Source organism: Triturus cristatus, chromosome 7 (genome assembly GCF_964204655.1).
Source record: "Triturus cristatus chromosome 7, aTriCri1.1, whole genome shotgun sequence".
NCBI lineage: Eukaryota > Metazoa > Chordata > Amphibia > Caudata > Salamandridae > Triturus > Triturus cristatus.
The window spans coordinates 593,510,585-593,533,264 of NC_140590.1; the positions used below are offsets into that span (position 1 = coordinate 593,510,585).

The following is a 22,680-nucleotide window of genomic DNA, read 5'->3' on the forward strand; positions in this document are numbered from 1 at the left end:
AACAATCAGCAGTATGTGGCTGTGTAATGGTCTGCTCTCCTAGTGATGTACACCAATTACTGTGGGTCAAGTACAAATACAAGTTCAATCCTCACCGCTGACCACCAATGTTAGATCTGGGGGTCTCTAGTTGGCAGGGTAGGTACCACTGTCCAAGTAGGGACCCTTGCTTCTAGTCAGGGAAAGGGGGATACACTGGTAAGATAACCCCTGCTCACCCTCTAGGTAGCTTGGCCTGAGCAGTCTATGATATCAAAGGCAATGTGTAAAGTATTTGTACCAACACTCACAGTAACACAGTGAAAACACCACAGATTTACTCCACACCAGTTTTAGAAAAATAAGGTATCTTTACTAAAAACTTCACAAGACCAAAAACTATAGAAAAACCAACATACAATTAAAAAGATTACTTTAAAGATAGTTCAAGAGTTTGCAGAAAGTACTCCAGGATGTAAAAGTCAGTGTCCTGCACAATGCGACTCTTAATGCACAAAATGCGACACTCTCGTGCTCAACAGTACCTGTAGTTGCGATAAGGTTCCCAAAAGCTATAACAAGGAAAATGGCAAAGGCGATGCGATACTCCTGAGATCTTGGGGAAGCTTTGCAGCAGCCCTGCTTCACGCAGCAGAGGTGGATGCGCCGGCTCCGATCTGTAGGGGGAGGATGCGATGACTTTGGCTTTTGTTGCGCAGGTTTCTTAGGGGGAAGCTTCACGCACAGGTACGATGCGGCGATCTTCGGTGTGGCACGATGCGCGGTGCAGCGCTGACTTCTGGCGCCGCAACCCTCGATGAATCACGGGACGGGACTCTGCGTCGACACACGCAGCTGGTGCAGTTGGGATTACTAAATTTCCCCCTGCTTCCACGGACAGAATGATTTCTCAGTCACACGCACATACACACATCACACGCTGGTGGGGCCCATAACATCAACAATCATTCTCCCAAACTATCCATGCCTACAGAGGGATATCAAATCCCAAACGACAGCTGTTCGCTTTGATAGAGGAAACCGCTTCTACTGAATCACCCTAACAATTCCTCCATCAGGAGGTCAATCGGATCATTTAGTTGTTATTTAGTTTAATGATGCTCTTAACTCTCAAAGTAATCGATAAACATTTCAAAGAAATAATCACCCGACACAGTCATTCAAATAATGATTTTCTTTATCTAATTCAATTTCAGGTTAAATCCTAATAATGCAATATTATCTTTTGTCATATTTACCTATTCTGGATAAATGTCGTTCTCTAAGTCAGAACTGGTCCTCAGTAAATTCATCAGAGTTCTAAAGTCTCCGTCCTCTTCCGTCAGCATAAGGATCTCTGATCATCGATTCTCCGTCAATAACTTCGGCACAAAGTGACGTCTAGCGAAGAGCAGCAGCATAGAGTAGCCCCTTTCCTCTCTAGTCTACTAATATTTATACTAAAATTTACATATAACAGTTACATTTTCTCATTTCCCAAGCCAACGATTGGCTGAATTCAAATACATCTCAATACATTAGGAAACATTTTCAAATTTTCCCATGTGGAAGAAGTTTCACAGTAAATGTATGGGAAAGACAACTCCGAAGTCTTAAATGTATCAGTTTGTTGGTAACAGGTTGGGTTTGACAGTTTGTTTTTTCCAAATAGCAACATTTGCTTCACGTTCAGGGGCATTGGCACCTCGCCCAGGGTAGTCTTCATGGGCATGATCTGACAGGTCACACAAGGGACACGAACTAAGTCAGTTCAGGCGCCTTTCTCCATTGTTCAAATGATGAAGTAATGTACTCTAGTTAGGTTTCAGTCGGCGGCCATCTTTTGGTAGGCCGGAATAGTCAACTTTAAGCAAAGAAACACAAATCGTAATTAATACATAGAAATGATTAAAACAGTGTTAAACCCTTGCTAATACCCTTATGTGTATGCATTTATCTAGCCATATGCAACATCCAATGCCGTTAATGCTGGTTTATTTAAGCGCAAATCACAATAACACTATTCAAGCAACATTTATCGTTTTAATATGCATACAAACTTAGTTCACTTATTAATTTAGCCATGCAAATGCATTCCCACGTGTATTTTTTCTGTTAATAAGGTTGATTTAGTATTAATCATTTTAATATAAACATATATAAATGGATTGGGTATATAAAAAGGAAACATTTTACCCGCTCCATCACAGCGACTGGATACTTTCACGCACTGGCAGTGGTGCGGCCCACAAACTGGTTCTGCGACGACCCTCGCAGCGTCAGGAATCTTCACGCACCGGGACGATGCTCGATGCACTCGGCAATGTGGGGACTCCGGGTGCTGAGATGACGCAGCAATGAAATTCTCCTCGCACTCTCGCTCTTGCGACTCGCAACCGGATGATGCGACCCTCAAATGGATGATGCGATGGGTACCAGTTACTCTTGTTCACGCTTCTGCATTCCAGCTCCCAAACACAGCAAAACAACCTCCTGAGGCCCCAAGACTAGGCAAGCACTCCAAGGCAGGCCAGAACTCCCTCAGCAGAGGTCCAGGGGAGCTGGTGGTGAAGTTCTTTTGTTCGTGGGACTTCTTAACAGGGTTCCAGCTCTCCTCAGGCCCTTGGAGATCAGAATCAAAAGAAGGGGACACAGCAAAGTCCTTCCCCTCTCCTTGGCAGCAAAGCAAAACAGCAAGCAGGCAGTCTTCTCCTCTTCAGTTCCTTCCAGCTTTCTCCTTGGCAGAGGTTCCTTCTTATTTCCACAGTGATCTAAAGTGTAGGTGTCTGGGGTCTTGTCTCTCTTTGTTTCAGTGGGGGGATTCCGCTGCTCAAACCGGTTCCTGGGTGTGCTCTGCCCTGGAGCACCTGGTTCCTTTCAGAGTGAGGGGCAGGGTCGTTAGACGCTCAGCAGGAGGTGGAGCCTTCTTTGTGCTGGCAGAGGCAGAGTCCTCAGCCTGGCCAGCAGGGGGTGGAGCCAGCATTGTGCTGGCAGAGGCAGCCCTACTCAAACCCAGGGGCTACTCCTCCCACCCATTTAGAGCAGATCTCCCTATTCACCCTGCTGCTGACTCATCCAGACTCCTGGAGCCACCTAGCCCATCACATGACACCAGTCAGCCAATCTGCACACAGGCACACAGGAAGGTTAAACAGGAGAATAGCTACTTTCTAAAAAGTGCTATTCTCACACAGTGAATTTAAAAACCATCTTGCTAAAAAGATGTATAATTAAATTCTGAACACAGAGATACCAAACTTGGATTTTCTATCTTGCCTTTAGGGGAAGATAGGCATGTAAACAGCCTTCCCCATTCCGTCCTATGGGCAAGATAGCCTCTCAGCAGTGAAAAACGAAAATGGGTGTAATTCACTACCAGGGCATGTTACACACCTCAGTACATGCCCTACCTTTCAGATACACTGCACCCAGCCCAGGGGGGTACCTATGGCCACCATAGGGATGCCTGACATGTACAGAAAGGGAAGGATAAGGCCTGGTCAGTGGTTGCACTGGCCAGGTCGACATGGCAGTCCTGGACTGCACATAGGCACTGCAAGCAGGCCTAAGACATCATTTTAGCGCTACTCCTGTGGGTGGCACAATCAGTGCTGCAGGCCCACTACTAGCATTTGAATCACCAGCCCTGGCACATTCAGTGCACTTTACTAGGGGCTAACAGGTGAAACAAATATACCAATCATGGATAACCAATCAATATAACAATGTATACAGAGAGCATATGCACTTTAGCACTGATCAGCAGTGGTAAAGTGCCCAGAGTCCTATTGTCAACAACCACGGGTCAGAAAAAATAAAGGAGGAAGAAGCAAAATGTTTGGGGATAACCCTGCAAAAAGGGCCATTTCCAACAGGTGCATCCTATAAAATTACTGCTAGAGGTATTTAATAATAGCATAAACGTCAATCCACTAAAAGACCATAGGTAGCAGAAATGACTTTACACCCCTTTTGACCTATACATTCACTCACATACACAGGCTTACACATTAGCAAACAATCAAACATTCAAACACTCTCTCCCGCAGAGTTATATTCTAGCTAATTCTACTGTTATTCACTATTAGTGTAATAAAAAAAATGACAAAAGCAAGCAGATTGGATCCCCAACCGGATGCCTGTGTTTCTGACACTGATTTTGCCACCTCTGAGTCCAGGGGTTGCAAATACAGTGCCAGGGTTCCAAGGGACAAGCTAGGGTCGCATCTGTGACCCATGACGCCCCCGAATGTCATCCACGAATAATAGTGCATCTGGCATTGAAGATAGAAAATACAATTGTCAGCCTAGCTCCCTCTAGATGCCCTTCATCTAATTTTAATTTAGCTACTATTCAAAGAAATGTGGACCTTCTTTTTTAAACTACTTTTTAGGTTTCGCCTAGGCCGTGCATGCGCTGTCTCGGCGAGAGATGCTTTATACAGTATAGTGGGGGAAGCTCCGCCCACTTTCCGCCTATCTTTGTGATTAGCTGAAATCCTAAATGCTGCAATCTGATTGGTTTTCAGCAACTTAATCCCGCCTCCTGACGGCCATGTTGTCATTTTTCTCCTTCGATAGCTATCAGCCCCTTTACTTTCAAAACGTTTTTGTTCCCCTGCCTCCCCCCATTCCCTCCCGCAGTCCGTGGCTTCTCTGCCCACCACCACCCCTCCCTCCCACTCCCATTCGTACCTTCTTCCAGGCATGCACTTTTACTTACAATGCAATAGGTCTCCCGTAAACACGAGTTCTATTGCATTTATAAATGTTTGTTTTGTGCTGTGATTGGCTGGGGGAGTTCGCACTCTATTTTGCCTGACCTATGAATAACACATGCGCGCGCATACAATGTTTTTCATGCTGAAGGAGTTACGTTCATGTTTGCAACACGAGCCAATTCACGGGGAAGGCAGAGACAGCACAAGCAGAGAAACGAAACAGGACAAAGAGAAGCGCGCCGTGTTGAGTATGCTGTCCTTGTTTTAATTTCAGTTTTGCCGTTTCTTGTTACAATTACTGAGTGAGAAAGTGCAAGCATTCCTGTTGTGCCTGAGATAGCTGTAGATCATTTTGACTGTCAGGGACAGGAAGGTCATTTTGCAATGCAACCCAACAGAAACTGATAAGTTATTTCACTGGAGCCAAAACGCAAAGCAGCTAGAAAAGCTCCTGCCTTATTCACATAGAAGACACGGTGGAGAAAAGCTCTGAAGCGCTCCCAGCGTCCATGACGCAGGAATGCCCCCAAAACATTCATAAAGTTGTAGAGAGTTCAGGCCGGAGAATATGTCTTTTGATGATTCCGGTGTTCCCGTCGTTTCAAGATCACCGTCTGGCTATGCCTCCACCTCGCGTGTATATTGCTTAATGCAGTCTTTCTGTGCTTCTCCATGCATTCCATATTAGATTTCGGGAAGGCTTAGGCGGTGCTTTAAGAGAGGTATAGACAGACGTGCAGGCACAAACATACAGAAAGCAGGGTATTTTTAAGCTTTCTTCTGCCGTCAGGGGAGCACAAACAGACGGGGGTGCTCAAACAGTTAGAATACCGGATTTCGCTGCTCCTTCAGAATGGCCTGGAGATCCTTCAGTTGGAGAACTTACTCACCGATGTGGTACTACAAGGAATTCTGTTACCACCGTGTAGTCCTGACAGCAGCCAGCCATTATTTCTGATGAGTTGTCCGTTGTTTCTTAAATATTTGTACAATGTTGTAGGATATGGTGATTTAAATGTGAGTTTTTGATTTCATAAGATATAGCATATTCATTTGGATGCAATAATCCACTAATGGCTACAAAAAGGTTGTTTCAGGCGGCAGTGCGTGAAACAACTTACAAGTAAGGTATTATCGGCCAGAAGCATTGTAACAACTTTGACTTCCTGCTGTTTCCGAAGTGTGACTTAAAATATAATACTTCTCCGTTGTTTATTGAGACTTTATAATAAAGCAGCAGAAGCTGCCTGTTTGAACGATGTTGGTCACGCTACAGTCCAGCAGCACACACTGCCTGTTTGTCACAGAGTGGTTTTAAGTTCCCACTGCACTTGGTTTACCTCTGCATATTATGGATGTTAAGGTCGATGATTTTATCTATCTGCCTTCCTTCACACCCTAACAATTATAATGTGCTGCTGCTTAAGCAATTAGTTTTTTTTACACAAAGTTTTATGTCCCTAGATACACTGAGTCATTTTTTCCATCACGCGCTGCTGTCATCAAACACTTGTGGAAGAATGTTTTTGGTGTCCTGAAGTCCTTACGCCTGACACTGGGTAAAGCCATTTGTTTAGGATTAGAGGGGGCAGGACTTTTTCTAGTTATTTTGGGCAGCCTGAAATACATTTTGGAAATGGAGCACTCTCCTTGATGGACCTGGTGATTCGTCCTTGGATAGGCTGTCTTTATAGCACAAGGTTTTGGTTTCTTTTACACACTGACTGTTCTTTCATCCTTTGACCCTTCTGCCCTTTACTATCAAATGGTAGGGTTGGCAGAGATGATCACCTGCCCCGTTTTCAATCCAATCCCCCCCTGCACTGACATCAAGCTGACTTTGAAGTGTGTCATACCTGGCTCCTCTAATGTCAGTTGTCTTGGAAAATGGTACTTAGGACATTAAGAAATCTGTTCTATAAAGACAGGTCTTACCATACTCCCCTCTTCCTGTATGTACATGGAAGGAGGAAGTTGACGGTGCCTTGTGCATGTCAGGATCTTCCACTTACTGACTCAGTCCCAGTTACTGTGCACCACAGAACACACCCATATCATTACATACAGGGTGTGTGGCTGCATGTTAAGGAAATATACCATCATGTACAGTTAGTGACTATGTACTGTACGACATTGTGCTGATTTATGCAGGCCAAGATTGTGTACTGCTGCACATGAGTCCAGTGTCAGTATGGCAGGATCTTGCATTGGTGTGACTGCATACAAGCTGATTCTTGTACTTGAACATTTAGCCAAGTGACTGAATGAAAGGACCTTGTGCTGATTGTATATTTGTGCAAAGATACATTTTGTAAAGGCAGGTCTGCGACTGTACATACTTTGATTATTCTACTGTGAAGTCAACCCTTAAACACTTTACCAGCACGTAAGTACACTGATAGCCTGAGGATTGTGAGAGTGATGGTATATAAGTACTCTCAGTTGTCCTATTTTACCACAAACAATATATTTAATGGTTAATGTAATATAATCAATAATATGCTGCATAACTAAACACTTATAAGGTCCCAAAGGCGCGACCTATTGCATTGCAAATGCTTGTTATTATTCGAATTCTGTTGAAGCAAAAATCCAGATTTATTTGTTTTTAAAACGTTGTGTAGTTGTATACCTTTTATTCTTGCGTTTATCGTTCGAATGTGGTGTGGACGTCAAGTTGCACAAAACTGACTTTTGATCCTATTTAAAAAAATAGTTTTTTGTAATGATGTAATAGCGTTTTCCTTGTATGCTTCTTTTTATTGTTAAAACAAAAGCGGCACAATGGAAAATTTAAAATGATACAAGAGAGGAATCTAACTTCTAATGGAAGATTTGGAAAACATCAGATTAAGAGCAAATCGCTTTTCAGAGAAGGTCAAGGTATTGTGCTCAATTTAATTGCTTAGGATGACACCAAATACAATCTCTGCACCTCTCCCAGAAATAACATATTTCTCTTCTCACCTACCTCTAACTGGGAGCGATACCATACATCAAACAGATTCAATCGCCTTCTGACTGAAGTTTTATTAATGGTTTTAAGGACGTTAAACGGCGAAGGAGAGCTGGAATTAGATCTCAGCGATAGCTATTCACAGCTCCCAGAATTTCCTAATGAAACGGGCCAAAGGTAGTTGGCGATAAATCAGAGATTGCTTCGAAAGATTCTTTACACGAGGGTGAAAAAATTGAGAGATTTTATCTGGAAATTGTCTACTATAAAATTGACACAACAATGATGGCTTGAAATGAATAGGGAAACGGTTTTAACTATCAATAGAGCAGATTAAATACCAAACATTTGCATACACCTTGAGGCCTGCTCATCCCAATCCGGTAAAGAGAAAATGCGCTGGCATGCAGTCACACTCACTGTGACCTTGTTCAAGAGACCATTCACCATCTCAGGACAGAGCGACACAGGCTCAAGATTATGCGCCATTGGCGATTCCATGTTTTAATTTCGATGACCCGTATTGCAAGGGTGTGGCTTTCTTCCGGAAAGAAAAGCAGCTGCAAGACAGGATTTTCAGTTTGGAAATATCTGCTGATATACAGAAAGTATGAGCTGTGTAGTCATGTTCAGCCCGTGTTCGTATCCGGGTATTAACCCCTTCGCTGCTAGGCCTTTTCCCCCCTGTGCTAAGCCTTTTTTTGGCTAGTTGGGGTAATTCGCGCTTAGGCCCCTGTAACTTTTTGACCACATATTTTATCCACGTCAAATTTGCGTCCTTTTTTCCAACATCATGGGAATTCTAAAGATACCCAGGGTTTGTGGATTCCCCTGGAGGGTACCCAGAAATTAGCCAAAATACCGCTACATTTTTTTTTTTTTTTAGAAAAATGGGAAAAAAGGGCTCCAGATGAAAGCGTCTGTTTTTTTCCCTGCAAATGGTATCAAAAAGGGGTTGCGGTGCTGAAATCACCATCTTCCCAGCTGTTATGGACAAGCAGACTTTTGTAAGAAAACCAACATTTTTTATACAGTTTTGGCATTTTTCTGGGACGCAGCCTATTTTTGCTATTTTTTGTGCTGTCAACCTCCTTCCAGTTAATGGTAGAAATGAGTATGGAAGCAATAATGGATCCTGGAGAGCTATACATTTTAGAAAAGTAGCCAAAATTCTGAATTCATCAAGGGGTCATTTGTGTAGATCCTTCAAGGTTTCTTTAGAGAAACTAACAGTTCAAAGTAGGAAAAATTGAAAATTAGTTGAAAAAAACAGCCATTTGTGTCAACATTTTTACCTGTAACTTCTTCTAATTATGACAGCTCTATGAAAGCAATATACTGTTACATTTGTTCGACCTTTCTGGTTGTGGGGATATATAGGACTTGTAGGTTCACCAAGAACCCGACGAACCCAGAGCCAATAACTGAGCAGCGTCTTGCAATGGTTTTTTATTATGTACCGGGTATATAGCAATTATTTTGGGAAAATGTATACTTGGAAAAATTGGTATGATAGACACCTATGTATTTCTGAAATGGGAACAAAATATAGAGTTTAGAAACAGTAGATATTTGCACATTTCCGAAATTGGGAGTACCCATACTAGCATGAGAATTATAGGTCATTTTTCAAAATGACTTCTTTTTTACACATTGTCTTTCATTTGGAAGGCAGAAATGCATCAAAAGTCAATAGGTATGTAATGGGGGTGGGGAAAGAACGGGGCGAAAGCCAGGCCGTGGTAATGAAGATTTTATTGTTCTTAATAAGCGTCTCCTTCTTGCAACCAATACATCAGGGCATGTTGAAAAGAGTTCTTTAGAGGTAGGGGATTGTCCTCTCCTTAACACTGTCCGGTCCTCCCTGCGTCTTTGACCTGGTCGGCTCCCAGGGGGCTCCATGATGTTCTGGAGAAAACAGAACAGAGGAGAACGGGTATTAGGTCACAGTCCAGGCCAATAAATGAGGGGTAGGGAGTGCAGGGTCACCTCACACCGTGACACATACACAAAAACCAAACGTCTATGTGAGAGAAACAAAACCAGTGAGGGTGCTCAGGGTAGGGGAGAAGTGGGTGGTACAGGGAGAGACCCAGCTATGACTCCGGATGTCTGTCCTGCATCCCAATCCAGCCCGATACCCGCTCCCGTACCTTGGTAAGCCACGCCCCTCCTGGAGCATGGCTGGGTGGCTCGTGGTGCCGTGGACCTCCTGGCAATCCTGGACTCTTGCTGAGGTGGACGCTCCGTCTGGTCTCTCTCCGGTTTCTTCCTTTTTTCCGTAAAAGATCTCGCTCCGGATACCGACTCCTTCTTCCTCCTTCTTCCTCCTTGGTGTTCACACACACCCCTTTCCTGTTGTCCGTCCTTATTGCGCGGCATGTCGTGACGTCATCCAGGGGCGGAGTTTCGATGGTAGGGAATCCCCAGTTAAAGGAGCCCTCTTCGTAGTCCTCCGATACATCCCGTAGTGAGAGAGATGTTGGACTCATGTCATCCTGTTGGGGAGAGACAAGAGGGGGAGAGGGGGATGTTGTAGTACACCAGTCCGCATTATCGTTGTTTTCCTTTGATGTCGACCCCACTTTGTTACAAGGTAATATCATTTGCTGTACAATTCTGAGTTCCCCTAAGTCTCCCGATAAATATGGTACCTCACTTGTGTGGGTAGGCCTAGTGCCCGCGACAGGAAATGGCCCAAAATGCAATGTGGACACACCACATTTTCATAGTGAAAAATTACCCTTTTTTGCTAAGTGCCTAGCTGTAGTTTTTTAACCTTAGCTCTGCCGGTACCTAGAGAAACCTAGCAAACCTATATATTTTTGAAAACTAGACACCTAGGGGAATCAAGGATGGGGTGCCTTGACTGGCTCACCGGGTACTGTTACCCAGAATCCCTTGCAAACCTAAACAATTGTCCAAAAAAACAAATTTTCCTCACATTTCTGTGGTGGAAAGTTCTGGAATCTGTGTAGATCCACAAAATTCCAACCACCCCACGTTCCCCAAAGTATTCAGAGAAAAATTGTACCTCACTTGTGTGGGTGGGCCTAGTACCCATGATAGGAAACGGCCCAAAACGCAACATGGACACACCACATTTTCAGAGTGAAAAATGACCATTTTTTTGCAAAGTGCCAAGCTGTAGTTTTTTAACCCTAGCTCTGCCGGCACCTAGGGAAACCTAGCAAACCTATACATTTTTGAGAAGTAGGCACACAGGGGAATCCAGGATGGGGTGACTTGACTGGCTCTCACCAGGTTCTGTTCCCCAGAATCCCTTGCAAACCTAAATAATTGTCAAAAAAAACCCAATTTTCCTCACATTTCTGTGGTGGAAAGTTCTGAAATCTGAATGGATCAACAAAATTCTACCCTCCCTGCGTTCCCCAAAGTATTTTGAGAAGAATGGTACCTCACTTGTGTCGGTAGGCCTAGTGCCCGTGACAGGAAACGGGCCAAAGCACAAAGTGGACACACCACATTTTCACTGCGAAAAATGACCCAACCTACCAAACCCACACCTTTCCGAAAACTAGACACCCCGTGGATTCCAGGGAGGTATGACTTGCATGGATCCCCCAATGTTTTCTTACCCAGAATCCCCTGCAAACCTCAAATTTAGCCAAAAAAATCACTTTTTCCACACATTTTTGTGTGGGAAAGTTGTGGCATCACCAGGCTAACACAAATTTCCTACCACCCAGCGTCCCCCCAGGTCTCCCGATAAAAATTGTGCCTCACTCATGTGGGAGGCCCAAGTACCTGCGACAGGCAAGGGTCCAAAATGTATTGAGGCGACATCAAAATTGTCTATCACAAAATGACCTGGTTTTGCAAGGGGGGTCACCTGGGTTTTTTGGCCCTGTGCTGAGCGGCCACCTAGGGAAAATGTGACAGGCCTGCAATTCCCACGTTTCATGTGGGAAAATGCACCATAAAACCAGAGTACAAAAACGGTGAGATGACAATGTACGAGCACAACCCCACATCCATGACGTAGAACAAATGACCGTTTTCCAGCATCACAAAGGCATCTGCTCACAGTCACAATGTACATTGACATGCAGTCTGCATGTAAACTATGCCAATGCAGACACATGCATGGAAAACACAGTGAAACTGCATCTCCCCTTCACATTGCAGAGGGACAAGCAACCCCTCCTGCACACAGACGTGTCATTGCCATGATCAATCAATCATGACAGCGTGGACGAATGTAGGGGCAGTGACTCCCGCTTATGTATATGTTGCCCATGTTGTGGGACTTGAGTCACAGGGGGCATCTCTGCATCATGGTGGTACATAACTGAGCCCAAAAGGAGCCATGTTGTCACCTGTAGGTCACAAATGGTAGCCAAAATGGAATAACCTTGGACACATGTAAAACACCGAAGAGTGGGATATCCTACTAACTGTGACACACAGAACTGGCAGTTCAAATATGTGACACCCCAAATAGCCTCTCTGCACAGAGGTGACACACCCACCATCCATGAACATATCATAAAATCGTTATCAACATGTTAGAAGGCGACCTCAGAGGGGCCCGGAGGGGGCCCTGACTGGCCTGAGACCAACCCTCGAAGTATCGTAGCCGGGCACTGGCGGGAGACTCCTCAGGGGAGGAATCTCGTATCTAGGATCGTACACCACACGACAAAGAGACACAACACCGAGAGTTCTTAAGAGCAAATCTTTATCAGATCGGAGTGGTAAGATCTTTATGATCCGCAAAGCAATATATATACAAGTGGAGCACGGGCTCACAAAGTCTTGGAGGGGGGGTTAGGAGGTAGCGGGACAGTCTTTGGGGGGAATAGATCAAATGCAGGAGCGTATCCGGCGCACAGCTCACAATCCTCGAGCTGGGGGATACGCTTGTCGTCGTGGGGTCCGGCGGGACCAAGGGAGTCTGTGGGCACTGCGAGATACTCAGCAGGCTCGAGTACAAGTTCGGAGGTCTTACGATCTTCAGGGAGCCGCGAGTCACTCAGCAGGGCTCAAGCACAAGTTCGGAGGTCTTACGATCTTCAGGGAGCCGCGAGTCACTCAGCAGGGCTCAAGCACAAGTTCGGAGGTCTTACGATCTTCAGGGAGCCGCGAGTCACTCAGCAGGGCTCAAGCACGAGTTCGGAGGTCTTACGATCTTCAGGGAGCCGCGAGTCACTCAGCAGGGCTCAAGCACAAGTTCGGAGGTCTTACGATCTTTCAGGGAGCCGCGAGTCACTCAGCAGGGCTCAGGTGGTTCCAAGGCGAATCTGCTGGACAGTCCCAGAGCACCCCTTGTTATAGGGCGACTCCTCTTTGATGTCCGGAGTCTGTGCAGGCAGGGGTCTTGTCACCTGGGGGTCGCTTGTTGGGGGTTTCCTGCCTTTGTCCTTTGATCCTTTCAGGGCCGGGTCGGGAGGAGCCCCAGACACCCAGCAGGCGTGGAGCCAGCCCTCAGGGAGGCTGGCAGGTCGATCGAAACCCACCGTCCCAGGGAAGCACAGAGGTGTGATGGAAACTGCTCCTCCCTCTCTCATGCCAAGGGGGCGCGATGTCCTCCAGCCGGAGTGGCGCCTGTAGGCTAGGGTCGTGCTGGGGCCGGGCGGCCATCTTGGTGCATGCAGTGGGCACGCGGGCCCGGGGTGGCCGAAGGAGGAAGGCCTATGGACGGGGGAAGTCCGGGTCGGGTGCGTGTGTTCTGGTGGGAAGGATCGGCTAGGCCAGGGGCTCGGGGCTGGTGTGAGGTGCAGGGGTCAGGTCTGACTATGTTACGAGGGCCGGGTCCAACACGCGTCCCCCCCAGCTGAAAGCCGGAGAGAACTACCCATCTTCTTGGGGGTTCTCTTCGCTGAGGCGGAAGAATCGGGAGAGGCCATCGGCGTTGACGTGGTCCGTACCAGGGCGATGTTCCACGGTGAAATCCATCCCCTGGAGGGAGATTGACCACCGCAGAAGCTTGGGGTTTTCTCCTCGCATCTGCATGAGCGATCGCAAGGGGCGATGGTCGGTCTGGACCCTGAAATGGGTGCCGAACAGGTAAGGGCGTAGCTTCTTGAGGGCCCAGACTACTGCGAACGCCTCGCGCTCGATGGTACTCCATCTCTGTTCCCGGGGCAACAGCCTTCGGCTGAGGAAGGCCACGGGCTGGTCCAGACCCTGGTCATTTACTTGGGAGAGGACAGCCCCGATGCCATGCTCGGAGGCATCAGTTTGTACCACAAACTCTTTGGAGTAGTCGGGGGCCTGGAGGACGGGGGCCGTACACATGGCCGTTTTCAGGGCATTGAACGCCTCTTGGCAGGCAGGGGACCACTGTATCTTCTTGGGCTGCTTCTTGGACGTGAGTCCCGTGAGGGGACCGACCAGGCTGCCGTAATTCCGGATGAATCTCCGATAGTAGCCCATGAGGCCCAGAAAGGCTCGGACCTCTGTTTGGGTGGTGGGGGGCTCCCAGGCTAGGATGGCATCGATTTTGGGCTGTAGAGGGGCGACCTGCCCGCTTCCGACCTGGTGCCCCAGGTAGGTTACCGAACCTTGCCCAATCTGGCATTTGCTGGCTTTCACGGTGAGGCCCGCCTGGCGTAGGGCGGTTAGCACCGTCCGGAGGTGTTGGAGGTGCTCACTCCATTCGGAACTAAAAACTGCGATATCGTCGAGATATACAGCGCTGAATTTTTCCAGCCCGGCCAGGACTCTATTTACCAGTCGCTGGAAGGTGGCCGGTGCATTTTTCATCCCGAAGGGCATTACGCGAAAGCGATAGTGCCCATCCGGGGTGGAGAAGGCGGACCGCTCCTTGGCTCCCTCTGTGAGCGCAATTTGCCAGTAGCCGCAGGTGAGATCAAAGGTGCTGAGGAACCGTGCAGCTCCGAGCCGGTCAATGAGCTCGTCGGCTCGTGGAATGGGGTGGGCATCGGCTCGGGTGACCTCATTGAGTCCCCGGTAGTCCACGCAAAAGCGGAGTTCCGGGGCGACCCCGGGGGCGGCTGCTTTTGGGACCAGGACCACGGGGCTGGCCCAGGGGCTGTCTGAGGGTTCGATCACGCCTAGGGTCAACATTTTCGAGACTTCAGCTTGGATACAGGACCGGACCCGATCGGGGACTCGGTAGGCTCGATGTCTCACTGGTGGGCTGTCTCCGGTATCCACGTCATGGACACACCAGTCGGTGACCTTGGGGACCAGGGAGAAAAGGTCCGGAAACTGCCCTAGGAGCTGGCGGCAATCCTCACGTTGCTGGGGCATGAGAGACGGGGAGAGGTTCACTCCTTCTACGGAGCCGTCCCTCTCCTCAGTACATAGAAGATCCGGGAGAGGATCCGACTCTTCTTCGGACCCGTCGTCAGTGGCCAGTAGGAGGCTCAGCTCTGTCCGCACAAAGTGGGGCTTGAGGCGGTTCACGTGGAGGACCCGGAGGGGGTCCCGGGGTGACTGGACGTCTACCAAGTACGTGACCGGGCTCTTTCGCTCAACTACTTTGAAGGGCCCGGTCCATTTATCCTGGAGCGCGCAGGGTTTCACGGGGGCCATGACCCACACCAGCTGGCCCGGCTGAAACTCTACTAGTGCGGCGTTCTGGTCATACCAGCGCTTCATCTCCTCCTGACTCGCCTCCAGATTGGCCTCCGCCAACTCCCGGAACCTCCTAGTCTGATTGCGGAGGGTCAGGACGTAACGGAACACGTCTCGGGGGGTGCCTCGGGGCGCCGCCTCCCACTCTTCTTTGACCAGGCTGAGGGGCCCCCTGACGGGGTGCCCGTAGAGTAACTCGAAGGGGCTGAAACCCAAGGATTTCTGGGGAACTTCTCGGTATGCGAATATGAGGCAGGGGAGCAGGAGGTCCCACTTACGCCGGAGGGGCTCTTCCAGGCCCGCGATCATCCCCTTCAGAGTCCGGTTAAACTGCTCTACCAGGCCGTTTCCTTGGGGGTGGTACGGGGTGGTGAACTTGTAGGACACCCCGCACTGTTGCCATAAGGACCTCATGTATCGGGAGATAAAGTTGGTCCCGCGATCGCTCACGACCTCGCGGGGAAAACCCATGCGGGAGAAGATCCCCATCAGCGCCCGGCCCACCACGGGGGCCGTGACGGTGCGCAGGAGAATGGCCTCAGGGTAACGAGTGGCATGGTCCACCAGGACGAGGATGAACCGGTGCCCCTGGGAAGTTGGGGGGTCCAGAGGTCCCACAATGTCGATCCCGACCCGCTCAAAAGGGGTACTGACGACAGGGAAGGGCTGGAGGGGAGCCTTGCGCTTCCCTCCACTCTTCCCACTGGCCTGGCACGTGGGACAGGACTTGCAGTGGGCTTCTACATCTGCTTTCATTCTAGGCCAGTAGAAGTGAGTCACGAGGCGACTGTATGTTTTGTCCTGACCCAAGTGGCCTGCGAGGGGGACGTCGTGGTGATGAGTATAGGCCCCAGCTAGGCCAGCAGGACACAAGGGTTCGCTCTCCTGCAAATGGAATCTACAAGGAAGTTGGCACGGAAACTGCAAAGTACAAAGACAAAGTTTATTAACCCTTAAGGGTGGTCCTACAACCCATACAACACTCTTCAGTATTGCATAGGGTAGCACACAGAACTTGCGTACACGGTCCCCTTTTATACACAACAGAGGGGCTCATAAGTGGGTGGATACAACATGAGGCAAAGAGTATTACCTTTTATGGTCATTTTCGATACAGAATCAATATGTGGGCGGAGGAACTAATTTCCTGAGCCCGCGAAAACATGGTCAAGCAAGGACTAACTGATAACAGATGTGGTCAAGTGTGGGCATGCGCCAGACGGACAAAGGGGCTATTTATAGACTGTTACTAGGCAGATTACAAGAGCAACTAACACGAAGATAGGACTCTTCTCGTGCTACGCACGTGGAGGCATGACAATACAAAATGGAGTCCAGACTTTAGTCAACATAACGGGAGAAACTCGGTCATAAAAGGGGAATTCATGTCTTTAGTGAATGCTTACTCACATCGTTATTTCAATTTTCAACAGACGACCCTTTCAGCATTTACTGAAGACATCCGGTTTATTAGAATAATCATCGTATATATCAATCTTCATCATTTCTTCTATTTCTTTAGTCAGATGTTTCTGGTAAGTGACATTGGCAATAGCTTTCTTATCAGGAATGCAGAGTGACACACATAGGGAACAGAGTAAAGGACCACATTGGATACAAATGCAACAGGAAAACAGAATTGCTACAATGATACAGAGACCAGTTAGAACCTTCCATCCCCATGTGGTGATCAATGCCCAAAACCATCCAGAAAAGGTCCAAGCGCCATTTTCTGTATGGATTTCAGCTGCAATTTTATGCAGTTTATTGATAGCATTATAAACTGATGGCGTGTGGTCAGGAATAAACACGCAACAACTACTTCCGATAATTTTACAAGCTCCACCTCGGTCAGCTAACATAACATCTAACACCATTTGATTCTGCAATGCAACAATTCTAGTAATTTGCAATTCTTCCGTAAGATTCCCAAGAGCAGCAGCGGTTTGATTTGTCACAGCCTCTACAACTCTTGTTAACCTTCGAACTTTCCTACTGTTTAGGGCAGCCCCAACAAAGAAAAACAATCCTAAATTAAAATCAATATACTGCTGCAGACTAGTGTCAGTTTGGTCCACGTCATCAATCGATAGAGTACGTTTATACCTATTTACAGTCACATTATTCAACAACTTCAAATCCTTATGATAAGATGCAGGTGCCAAGAATACAGGAGGTAATAGAAATGCTACATAACATACTCCAGACCAACCGGCTGGCAAGCGGTAATAACCTTTATTTCCACACACGAAGTATGTATTATGGGATGCTAAGAAGGTACTATTATTCAACCCGTCGATATTTAAAATAGTGATGCAATAACTAACACCCACAGGAATATAACCCACACTCTGGACACACAGGTCCACTTGAGCTTGTGCCACTTGAATCACAAATCGGTCTTTCCCCACAGTGTCTCTGGTGTTCGTGAAAATATAGGGAATCGATTCATTGTCCGGTCGATACTCTTCCCATTCCCAAATTGTCCCATTCGCTTGCGGATATCCATCTTTATCTTGATGACATTCCCTATTAAGTCTGAAGAGTAATCGTCCCACTGTAGGCTTCCGGGTGGCAAAAAGTAAAGTGTACCATGCTCTACAGGAGCCATTATGAGAGAAAGGAAGGGGTATAAACGGAGTTCCTCCTTTCTTCTGGTGAGCTGGCATCATGCCACATATCCAACAGTTCGTAGCATTGGTGGCAACATGGGTATGATGCAACATCTGGATGAAAGTGTTATTCAAATAAGACTGACGATGCTTCAACTCTTGATACGGTAGTGTATAAAAGTAGTGCTCCTCAGGCACTGGAGAAGTCAAAACAAGTAACTTTCGAGCAGGAGTCACATCCTCCACAAACCATGTGGTTATCCCAACAATAGCTACTGTGAACATAAAACCTGTTGCACAAAGGATTTTCTTTTTCTCCATGTCAGAATGAAAAATCAATATCTTCCTGAAACTAAAAGGTTGTCAGAACTCTTCCCCTTAGGCAGAGGTTGATTTCTTCACCAGCGGGCCAAGACGAGTGTCGCTACACTAATGCAGGGCTGATCCCCCCCCCTTGCCTCATTGGCTCTCCGTTTCACTAACCCAAGGGCCGTTCTGACAACGTGTCCTGATACTGAAGAATTCACTTCCTTGGTCTGAGATGATATCGCCTTCCTCCAGGAATCACGTGGTCCGGAAAGAGCTCCTCAGTGTCGTTCGGTTCCACAGCACGGCCTTTCTCTGCAGTCAGAATTTCTCGATGGTCGGTCAATACAGCAGGCTCCACCAATCCGGGCGGCACTTTGCGACAGTGCAGGGAATGGATCCAATTCTTTCGGTTGGAAACCCGCACAGCCATCCTCGTTGCAAGTAGGACTTGCTCAGGACCAACCCATCTCGGCTCCAAGCTGTTCGTCCTTTCAAAAATCTTCACTATAACATAGTCTCCAGGTCGGAGACTGTGACCTTCGCCGGTGGACCGATCAGGGAGCGCCTCCCGGACCTGTTGATGAATAGAAACCAAGTTATCCGTTAACTGTGCCAGATAATCATTCATCATTACAAAAGGTACATCATACACAGCCTTAGATCGTGGTGGACCCCAAATATTCATTGGGCGTCCAAAAACAATCTCGTACGGTGTAAGACCAGTTCGAGAGTGCGGTATCGATCTAATTGACAATAATGCCAGCGGTAAAGCATCTGGCCAAGTCAAAGAAGTCGAAGCTTGGATCTTAGCGATCTTGAGCTTCAGTGTACCATTATACTTCTCAACCAGTCCTGCAGACTGAGGGTGAAACACTGCGTGGAACTTCTGGGTGATGCCCAGACCCTTCAGAACATACTTTATAACATCCGCTATAAAGTGGGGTCCGTTATCACTCCACAGCAGTCTACAAACGCCGTATCGAGGGAAGAACTCCTTCAATAGCATCTTGGCGGTAGTCATTGCAGTATTATCTTTCGTAGGGTATGCCTCGACCCATTTACTAAAGGCACATACCACTACTAGAACATACTTCAAATTGTTACAGCGCTCAAGCTGGATGTAATCCATCTGCAAAACCTCAAAGGGTGCAGTAGGTGTCGCAAATCCTCCTGCTGGAGTTCGAGTACCCTTTCCTGGGTTGTACCTTAGGCAAATCATGCAGGTCTACACTACCCTCTTTGCCGTGCTAGCAATCTCTGGATGCTCCCAGACTTGAGTAAGCAATTTTACAATTGCGGAAGCTCCAACATGTGCTAGCCCATGTGCCATCTGAACCATAGGTTGTACAAAAGCTGTGGGTAACTTCCATCTATCCATCTGCTTATTTCTCCAACAACCCTCATCATCCAATTCTCCATCATTGGACCATTGCTCCCGTTCATTGTCAGAAGCGGTCCTCTGTATTTCCACCACCTCTCTTTTCGCATCGTGCCATCTTTCTACCTGCGACTTTACTACATACATGGCAGTAGCACCGGGCTGCATCGCAGTCTCCCGTGCCACCCGGTCTGCCAAAGCATTCCCTTCTCCGACTTTATCAACCACTTTCTTATGGGCACTACATTTAATGATAGCAATTTTCCTCGGATATGTCAATGCAGTCAAAAGGTTGTGAACTAACTCTCCATGCATTATTTGTACTCCATGCGACGTTAGAAACCCTCTCTCCTTCCAGAGTAGGCCGAAATCGTGCGCTACTCCGAAAGCATAGCGGCTATCTGTATAAACATTCACACACAATCCTGTACTGAGCTCACATGCTCGTGTTAATGCTATCAGTTCCGTTGCTTGAGCTGATTTCTGTGGTATGCGTGCTGTCTCCACTATTGTTTGCAGTGTGGTAATTGCATACGCTGCTGAAGTCGTACCATCTGGTAGCTTCAGGCATGATCCATCCACCCACAATTCTCCATCTACATCTGGAAAGGGCGTATCTTGGAGATCAATACGACCCTTTGTCTGTTCCTCAGTCACAAGAATACAATCATGTGCTTTCCGTGCCTCAGACTGAGCTTCCGGGAACGGCAACAATGTAGCCGGATTTAACGTTACACACCTCTTTAACGTAATATGAGGAGCCAAAAGCGTCAGCTCATATCCCGTTAAACGGGCACTGGTCAAATGCTGCGTCTTTGTCTGATTAAGCAGGGCATCAACAGCATGGGGGACTAATACCAACAGCTTATGAGATAACACAATTCCCTCGCTTTGGCATATTGACACAGCTGTCGCCGCAACCGAGCGAAAACAACCAGGCAATGCTCGGGCAACAGGATCAAGTACAGCTGAAAAATACGCACAAGGGCGCTGCTTGTCGCCATGCATCTGCACTAAAACTGATAATGCACATCCATCTTTCTCATGCACATACAGCGAAAAGGGTTTTGTATAATCAGGGGTCCCCAACACTGGTGCTGAACAAAGGGCCTGTCGCAATTGCTGGAAGGCAGTGTCACACTCATTTGACCACGGAAGCGGAATAGGTGTGTCTTTTGTCAAAAGGGCTAACAATGGCTTGGCTATGTGTGAAAACCCTAATATCCATTGCCTACAAAAAGAAACAAGACCCAAAAATGCACGCACGTACTTCTGCGTGGAAGGCACTGGCGTGTCCAAAATTACTTGAATACGATCTGGTGTGAGTGCACGCCCCTCCTTATACAAAAGGTGACCCAGATAAGTCACCTTTGGTCTACAGAACTGCAACTTTTTCCTCGACACTTTGTGATTGTGAGATGCCAAAAAGGAAAGCAAGGATAACGTGCTTTTCTCACACAGCTCCGGAGTGTCAGCCGCCAACAAGATGTCATCGACATATTGTATGATGGCGACTCCCTCGGGCAAAACAAAGGAGTCCAATTGTCTTTTCAAGGCTTGACTGTAAATGCTAGGGCTTTCTGTGTAGCCCTGAGGAACTCTACAAAATCGATAAGACCTGTTATTCAGAGTGAAGCCAAAAAGGTATCGGCTATCGGGATGAATAGGAATTGAAAAGAAAGCATTTTTCAAATCAATAACCGAAAACGTGGTCGCCGTTGGCGGGACCAAAGTGAGCAACGTCGTGATATCAGAAACCACTGGATACTGAGGTATCACGATCTTGTTCACCTCCCTCAAATCAATTATAAACCGATAAACTTTGGCATCCGTATCCTTCTTCAAGATGGGTAAAATTGGGCTGTTACAGACGTTGTAGGGAACTTCCTCCACTACTCCCACCTTAATCAAATCCTGCACAATCTGTATAAGGGCCTCCTCCCCCTCCTGGGAAATACGATACTGCGGGAGGCGTGGTAACACCGCCCCCTCCTGGACACTAATATGGACAGGCGGAATCACCATCTGTCCCACATCGGTATCCGAAATGGCCCACAAAGTACGAGGGAGAGTTGCTAACACAGTATCCTCTGCAACCACACACATCCGTTCAGACAGAGGGTGATTATCATTTAATATCACACGCACTCCAGCGGGGGAGCAGCGGATCGTAGCTCTAAAGTGCTTGAGCATATCAAGACCCATAATGTTGTCCGGCGTGTTCGGGGCAAGCAAAAACGGACAGGGTGCAGAAAAGGAGGAATCAACCTGGAATGTGAGGGGTCGAGAAAGAGGGCTTCGGGAGAGCGTACCGTCAAACCCTACCGATGTAACCATTAAGCCAGATGGGGGAGCCCTCGGAACCAATTGTTTAGACAGCGCGCTACGAGTCGCTCCTGTATCCACTAGGAACTGATCAGTAGAACCCAAAACCTTCGCTGATACATAAGGACCCTTCTGATCAACCGGCACCTCAACTGATTCTAACCCCCATCCAACGCATTCCTATGCATGCTGTGAATCATGGTACCCAGAGCGGTCAGTCCCTGACACTTGGTACTGGTTTTGTCGATCAAAGACATTAGGTCTATCTCGTTGCTGCCCGGTAGGTTCAAAACGAGCGTAATCATTAGAATTCCCTCTAAAATTCGAAGAACCCCCTCTACCTCTCGGTCCACCCTGATTATGCCCCTGACGCGATGCATACAACGCCGGGCAATCTCTGGCCCAGTGTCCCGATTGTTTACAATACGCACATTGATTCCTATTCAAATCAGATCGGCCCAAAGGAGGACCATAAGATCCTCCCCTACCTCTATTGACACCCCGACGAGGCGGACCGTACACTTGCGCTAACATCACCTTCGTTTTTAAATCTTTCGACTTCTTCTCCTCCTGCCCCTTTGCTTCTTGCTCCTGACGCTCATAATACTGAGCTATAGTCAGGAGGGCTGTCGGAGACGCGGTGGACCAAGAACTTTCACTCGCTTTTAGGCGGGCTGCTATTGCCGGTAATAAATTCGCCACATATTTATCAGCAAAGAGGTGTCGACCCGTATCATCCGTAAGTGACTGACCACTAAAATCATGAAATGTCTCCTCAAAGCGCGTAAAGAAATCTGCAACTGATTCATCAACTTTCTGTTTACACGAAGCTAA

The 22,680-nt window shown here is 47.5% G+C and overlaps 1 long non-coding RNA gene across 1 annotated transcript in view; it reads left to right on the top strand.

Moving 5' to 3' along the window:
* The first annotated feature begins 4,850 nt into the window (after positions 1 to 4,850).
* Positions 4,851 to 22,680, top strand: part of LOC146810171 (uncharacterized) — a 106,506-nt gene continuing 88,676 nt past the window's right edge. The window contains exon 1 of the long non-coding RNA XR_014965633.1: positions 4,851 to 4,948. This is a non-coding gene — a long non-coding RNA (uncharacterized LOC146810171). The remainder of the gene's footprint in view (positions 4,949 to 22,680) is intronic.